Source organism: Schistocerca serialis, chromosome 4, assembly GCF_023864345.2.
Source record: "Schistocerca serialis cubense isolate TAMUIC-IGC-003099 chromosome 4, iqSchSeri2.2, whole genome shotgun sequence".
Taxonomy (NCBI): Eukaryota; Metazoa; Arthropoda; class Insecta; order Orthoptera; family Acrididae; genus Schistocerca; species Schistocerca serialis.
In genome coordinates this window covers 522,968,097-522,976,078 of record NC_064641.1, presented here as the reverse complement: position 1 = coordinate 522,976,078, position 7,982 = coordinate 522,968,097, and the positions used below count along the sequence as shown (strand labels likewise).

The window sequence follows — 7,982 nt, the reverse complement described above, 5'->3', positions numbered from 1 at the left end:
TCAAGACGCTGGAAGTCGGAACCCGTCTTCTCCATTCATAGTGTCGGGTTCTTGGCTATTTCTATAGCATCTCCAATCTTTCTCCTCAAACAAAACATCAGTTTCGTCGGTACGCGGACGCCTCGAAATTCTATCTTCATCCTGCACTGTTCCTGGTGTTCTGCCACCGCTGATTTGTTGTGTTGTTTGAGACGGATATATCTCTCGAGTTCAGATAACGTTCAGCTTATTGGATGCCCATTCTCAGCTACATACATAACTCCACACTCGCACCCGATTTCATGAACTACGGTGGTATGAAACTTGTCAATTTTATTTTTCGTCGAGCCCAGGACGTCTGTTATGTTGTTGTTGCTACGAAAAATCGGCTTAATACCTGCCGGACGGAGAATTTTGCCCACACTTTCAATAACCTCTTGTACGTATGGTAGTAGAAAGGTGTTCCGTGATGTTTTATGGACTGTGAAAAAGGCCGCGGAAGCTATGATGTAGTGGAGACTGCAGGTTAGTGCCACGCAAGCAGTTCACCCAATGGTGTGACACACATACTAGCATCGCCTGTAAGCACATTCTGTGTTATTTTTGCTATCCCACTGGCTGACGCTGATAGTCACCTTTCTGACTTAGCTTCCGTGGTTCGTGTGTCTAGTGCAATTTGCAGTAACATCGTCGAAGTATTCAAATTTCTTGTCACGGGTATTGTGTATTTCATGTCAGCGTTGACGGTACTGTATCGGTGATTTATTTGAAAATTGTAATCCAGAAACGTGTTTCGTGTAACGAGAACAACAATCAACTGCTTGGGGTCGTTTACAGGACAAGTAACGTATATTCTACAACTGTTCGTGTGAACATCAAAAGTCAGAGACAAATAATTGGCTTGACCAAATATCACGAGCACAAATACTTTTCGTCCGGATAAAGTACCACTAAGTCAGCAAATGGTTCAAATGGCTCTGAGCACAATGGGACTTAACAGCTGAGGTCATCAGTCGCCTAGAACGTAGAACTACTTAAAACTAACTAACCTAAGGACATCACACACATTCATGCCCGAGGCAGGATTTGAACCCGCGACCGTAGCGGTCGCGTGGTTCCAGACTGGGGCCCTTAGAACCACTCGGCCACACCGACCGGCTGCTAAGTCATCAAACAGCCGAGTACCGATCGGTCATGCATGTGCACTACAACTGAGTAATGGCAACTGAATTAGTTGTTCACGCACCTAAACTTATAACAGCCTGCTTGAACAATGAATTCCCTGTGGATGTGCTCCAGGCGTTTGTGCTGAGTGACTAACTTTTCGAAAATAGACAACGGACTACGTTGCTGAAGTGTCTTCGAATGTTTGCATCGATTACTTGATATATTAATAGCGAAAGGTGCTGCCCAAAAAAGTGTGTAAGAGTATATATTTGGATCTTGTCCGTTAAAATTGTATCTCATTGTAATGGTGTCTTCCTAACCTGTTAAATGACAAATACTGCAAGGATTCCGCTTTTAGGTGGCAGTGGAGAAGCGAGAAGACAGTAGCGTCGAAACCAGATACATGGATTTGAGGCATGCTGCCGCAACATATCTAAGACCTCCTTGTGTGTATATAACGATGTGAGTATACGAAATGAGAGGCACCAGTACTATCGGTTATAAACAGTCGTTTCACCCCGCGCGTCTTTTACGGTTTACTAATTTCGTTGGTCTAGGTTCACCAAAATCACGGCCGACTCACATTAGCGAAACTGAAAATGATTTTGCCGTCAAAATGTAAGGAGCACACTGTTACTTTTCCTCTTTACCCTATGCTCTTCGGTATGACGTATTAATGGCGTGTTATCCAGCAATGATTCTTATACTAGAAGGAAGGAAGAATAAATTTTAACGTCCTGTCGACCACAAGGTCATTAGAAGCAGAGCACAGACTCGAGTTAGATTATGGTGGAGAAGGAAATCGTCCTAGCTCTTTGAAAGGAACCGTCTTCTCCCAAATGGAATTCAGTCTGCTAACCTCTGCACCACTTCGGCTGTCTGGCGTTTAGATACTTAATGCTGTATGGCCTGCGGGTTGCCATTTCATCCATCTGTATAAAGAAGACAGGTTATATGTGTACTCCTGTACTAGAATGAACACGGCACCAATTACAACCTGACAAGGCTAAATTCGTGACTAGTCACTAGGTGATTAGGGGCTAATAAGGACCAGAAAAAAATGTCGGTCACACCAGAAGACACTCGCTAATACTGCGTAGCACAGCATCCGGCCTATATAACGGCTTCACTTCACTGTTGAAGAGAGTCTACAAGTATCTTAGAGTAAACCAGGTTCTATTGAATCACTCATAGATGCTTAGATCCTGTAGAACTAGTAAACTGCAAGGATATTGACTATTAAGTTTCGCCCACTGTTCCAAATAATGCAAGTTGTATCATACATGACTAAGATCGGGTCATTTAGTGGATCAGTCGCAGCGTGGTAGCGAATTTGGGTATTCATCAAACGAGGAACGTATTCGGCCATAATGCAAAGGTCCCGAGTTCGAGTCTCGGTCCTGAATACAGTTTTAAGCAGAGTGAAAATCTCATTCTGGAAACATCCCCCAGGCTATGGCTAAGCCATGTCTCCGCAATATCCTTTCTTTCAGGAGTGCTATTTCTGCCAGGTTCGCAGGAGAGCTTCTGTTAAGCTTGGAAGGTAGGAGACGAGGTACTGGCAGAAGTAAAGCTGCGAGGACGGAGCGTGAGTCGTGCTTGGGTAGCTCAGTTGGTAGAGCACTTGCCCGCGAAAGGCAAAGGTCCCGAGTTCGAGTCTCGGCCCGGCACACAGTTTTAATCTGCCAGGAAGTTTCATATCAGCGCGCACTCCGCTGCAGAGTGAAAATCACATTCTGGAAACATCCCGCAGGCTGTGGCTAGGCCACGTCTCCGCAATATCCTTTCTTTCAGGAGTGCTAGTTCTGCAAGGTTCGCAGGAGAGCTTCTGTTAAGTTTGGAAAGTAGGAGACGAGGTACTGGCAGAAGTAAAGCTGTGAGGAGGGGGCGTGAGTCATGCTTGGGTAGCTCAGTTGGTAGGGCACTTGCCCGCGAAAGGCAAAGGTCCCGAGTTCGAGTCTCGGTCCGGCACACAGTTTTAATCTGCCAGGAAGTTTCGTATTGGGCCATGGCTGGATCATGCTATGCGTTGGATTAAACCTTGGTTGCTACTCTGTGTTTAGTATCCCGCGGTTATCGCGATTATGCTGTTATCCTATCTTTCTGCGGGTGGCAGCAGCGATGTGTATAGATATTCACCCCTTGGACTATCTTTGGCCTGGCGCTAATAGTTTCCAGCTGGGCTGTGTGCAGGCAGTTGGTCGATTGGCGTGGAGCAGCGAGGAAATCTCCTCGGCGCGTAGTTTGGCCGGGCCAACCTCTATGTGGTGTCGGAGTGTGTGGTGTTGTTCCCATTGCCACGAGTTTCGTGGCTCACCGATCTTGGACATGAAAGTTGAGTTCTGACTTAATATACCAGCAAGTCACGACTGTTCACACTGTGTCACTTGAAGTACGTTGTCAGCTCTTCTGATATTCCTGTGAGCAACAACGTGTGTTTTCAAGTTGGCAAATTTTAGCCACCCTTCGGTGGAGTTTAACTGTACTTGGTTATTTGACTTGAAGTGCACCAGCGGAATCTTCTGCCTTGTGGCCCTTAACGTTCTGATTAGCTGCCCTGATCTTGACTGAGCTTTAAGTTATTGGCTCTCAGCAGTTTTTAAATTAAAAGAGTCTTGCCCTTAAGGCATGAAATTATGTTGCGCATTCAGCTGGTAGTTAAGTTCCAAAATTAAAATTGTGTTTTTTTTAATTTTCTTGGCTCTTGTAATGTTTGATCAAATAAAAGGCTGTATGTTCTAGTGTAACTGACAGCCTCTTGTTTTGACCCTTTCCACAACTTAAACTACCCGTCCTGTCCTGCGGATTTAGCAGGGCGTCTCATGTATATGTTCATTTCTGTGGGCGTTTCTGTTGTCATCTTGGAAGACGTGATTTACCACTGCATTCTCGTCGTGAATATGTGAAAGAAAGGGCGGCAGTTACTCACTAAAAATGTTGAAGTAAACGTTCTAGTTCTCAGAGCTCGCTGAGGACTTCGCGCTAAGCACGACTCCCAGAAGGCCTAGCTGCTTTTTTCTCCAACGACATATGGTTTATCTGTCTCCAGAGAGGTAAAAATTTAGACTGCTGTAGACACCTCCAAACATTCATAAGGAAATGAAGTTCCCGATATTGTTATCCACCTTTGATTGTTACCCCTAAGGATCAGCTAAGGTCACACGTCATACTGTATAAGGCAACCTTCGTGTTGACCCTACTGCATCAATAGTAAACTGTGACGTAAAAACTGAGGCAACTACGAAAAGTCTTTCGCGAAAATGTTTGCTACCACCGACAAATATTGCTTTGTTTCAGCGAAATGTAGGAGGTGGATGAGGGGCGAACCAAGCTGAATACCCTGTGACGGAAAGAGATTTATGGGTTCTGCAGGAACGAATTCACTCTTCACATCTCTGACAAAAACAAAGCAACTCATCGGCTGATGCACGGAGAGGTAGGCGCGTATATGACGCCTTTTGAATGTGATTGCTATTATATCAGGCAGACAACATGTTCTACAAGACCGGCCGTCTCCCCCATGGATCGTCAGCTGCAGTGCTTCTGGTGTTTCGGCAGTTACTTACAATTTACTTTTTAGAGTGTATAACTGTAGTCAGTCCAAACAAATCCTGCTCAGAGTTGACGGATATCTAGGTTTATTTCCCATCAAAAACAAAATTATTTAGAAAATGAAATTCTACATGTCTATTCGATAGAGCGGTCCCAATTAGTCTAGGGTGAAATTCGTTTTATCGCAATGTATTTACTGGAACAGTAGATCATGAAGAGTAATCATTACTGCAGCAGCTACTGAGCCGCACTGTCGAATGGGTATAGCAGTGAGTGCGGGCGAGGCCGGAGCTGTTGCTGCAGAATTACTCGCTATTCTTCGTGGTTTAGTTTCCATATCAATTTGTTTTTTGAGTCACCAGCCTTCTGACTGATTAAATGCACATCGCCATGAATTTCTTTCCTCTGCCGGCCTCTTCATCTCAGAGTAGTACTTGCAATCTAAGTCATCAATTATTTGCTGAATGACTTTAAACTCTGTCCTATCTTCGTATAATATTTTTACCCTGTACAACTCTCTCTGGTACCATAGAAGTTTTTCCTTGATGTCTTCATAAATGTCCTACCATCCTATCACGTTTTATTGTCAGTGTTTCCCACATATTACTTCCTTCGCCGAATCCGAGGAGAAACTCCTCATATACATTACCACTCTATAAAATTTTAAATATTCTTCTGTAGCACGACAACTCAAATCCTTCGACTCTCTTTTAATCTGGTTTTCCCACAGTCAGTGTATCATTATCGTACAGTGCTATGCTCCGAACGCGCATTCACAGAAATTTCTTCCTTAAGTTAAGGACTATGTTTGATACTAGTAGACTTCTGTTGGCGAGGAATACCCTTTCTGCTAGTGCTGGTCTCCTTTGCGCCCTCCTTCCTCCATCCGTCACGGGCTATTTTGCTGCCTATATAGCCGAATTCGTCAACTTCATCTACTTCTTAAACATCACTCCTGAAGTTAAGCTTTCGCACTATTCTCATTTCTGCTACTTCTCATTTCCTTCCTCATCCTTCGATTTATTTTTAGTAAATATTCTGAATTCATTCGACTATTTACGGTATTCTAAATTTCCAGAAATTCTTCTTCACTTTCACAGAGGACAGCAATGTCATCATCGAATCTTGTCACTGATAGCCTTTCGCTTTGCATTTTAATTCCTCTCCTAATTTTTTTCTTTATTTCCGTCGTTGGTTCTTTGATGAATAGAATGAACAGTACGGGCAAAAGACTACATCCCTGTTTTACACCATTTTTAATCCGAGCTCTTCGTTCTCGGTCTTCCACTCTTTTCTACTCTCTTGCCTGTTGTACACACTGTACTTTACTCGCCTTTCCCTATAGCTTACGTACTTTTTCCTCAGAATGTAGAACGTTTACCATCACTTTACATTGTCGAACGCTTTTTTAAGTTCGATAAATCCTACGAATGTTCTTTATTTTTCTTGTCTTGCTTCCATCATCAACTGCAAGTCCGAAAAGCCTCTCTGGTGCCTTTACCTTTCCTAAAGCCATACTCATCGTCATCCAACACATCATCAATTTTATTTTCCATTCTTTTTTATATTATTCTTATCAGTAACTTGGATGCATGTGGTGTTAATCTGATAGTGCGGTAATTCTTGCACTTTCAGCTCTCGAGGTCTTCGGAATTGTGAATGATGTTTTCCCTAAAGTAAGCTGGTATATCTCCAGACCGGTAGAGCTATACACCAAAGCGGATAATCGTTTTGTTGACACATTCCCAAATGATTTTAGAAATTCTGTTGGATTGTTATGTATTGCTTCTTCCGTATTTGATCTTAAGTCCTCCGAAGCTCTCTTAAATTTTGATTCCAATAGTGGATCCTCTATCTGTTCTAAATCGACTCCTGATTCTATGTCATCAGACTAATGTTCCCCATCATAGAGCTCTTCAGTATACTCTTTCCTCCTACCCGCGCACTCCTCTGCATTTGACAGTGGAATTCCCGTTATGCCCTTAACGTCACCACCTTTCCTTTTAATTTCACCGAAGGTTCTTTTGACTTTTCTATATGCTGAGTCAGTCCTTCCAACAATGTATTCTTTCCCGATATCTTCACATTTTCCATGCCGCCGTTTTGTATTACCTTCCCTGCACTTCCGATTATATCCTTCCTAAGAGTCTTGTACTTCTTTATTGCTGAATTACTACAATCGTTTTCTTACTTCCTTGTTTCATCGATCAGCTGAAGTATTTCTTCTGTTGCCCATGGTCTCTTCGCAGTTATTTTTTTTAATAGCTATGTTTTTTTCAAACCTCTGTGATTTCCATTTTTAGAGTTGTCAATTTCTCTTCAAATGAACTGCCTACGTAGCTATTCCCTATCGCAGTATCTATAGTCTTCCTTCCTTGGTACTTCGGTATCCCACTTGCTTGCATACTGATTTTTGCTGTCTAGTCCCTTAAACTTCAGACTGCTCTTCATCACTATTAAATTGTGATCTGAGTCTATATGTGCTCCTGGGTATGCCCTACAAACCAGTATTTGATTTCGGAGTCTCTGTCTGCCCTTGATGTAATCTGAATGAAATCTCCCCTTAACTCCCGGCCCTTTCCAAGCATACTGTCTCTTCTTATAAGGAGAACAAGTATACGCTGTTTCTAGCTGAAATTTATTGAAGAAGTAAATTAGTCTTTGTCCCTTCTCATTCCTAGGATCACACCTACATTCGCATGTAATCCTTTTTGCTACTCTTTCCCCTGCAACCGTATTCCAGTACTCCATGACCATTAGATAGTGATCTTCCTTTACATGCTAAATTACCCGTTCAGTACGCTTTCTCTGTCTCTTCCTCTTCAGCTTTCGAAGTTGGCGTGTTTACCTGAACTACCGTTGTCGGTGTTGGTTTGCTGACGAATCTGATGAGAACAACCCCATCAATGAACTTCTTGTATTGACTCACTCTCTTCCCTATCTGCCTCCTCATAACGAATCCTGCTCTATGCTGCTGTTGACATTACCCGTACTCATCTGACCACAAATCCTTATCTTCTTTCAATTCATTTCACTGACCCCTCACTGTATCTAGATTCAGTCTAAATATTTCCCTTATCAGATACTCTGTCTTCCCTATGGCCTTCCAAATTCTGACATTCCACATCACTACTCGTAGAACGTCATCGTTTCGTTGTTCATTAAGTCTGTTTCTTCTCATGGGACTTCTCACTTAGCTATCCCCTCCCAGAGTACCGAATGGGGGATTATTCCGGAATCATCACAATTTTCCAATTATAGGCCACACGTCCTGTGGATGCATA

The 7,982-nt window shown here is 43.0% G+C and overlaps 1 non-coding gene across 1 annotated transcript; it reads left to right on the top strand.

The window, feature by feature from the left end:
• Positions 1-2,742: 2,742 nt before the first annotated feature.
• Positions 2,743-2,817, top strand: Trnas-cga (transfer RNA serine (anticodon CGA)). The gene has a single exon. It is a non-coding gene; the product is annotated as a tRNA-Ser (tRNA).
• Positions 2,818-7,982: the final 5,165 nt, after the last annotated feature.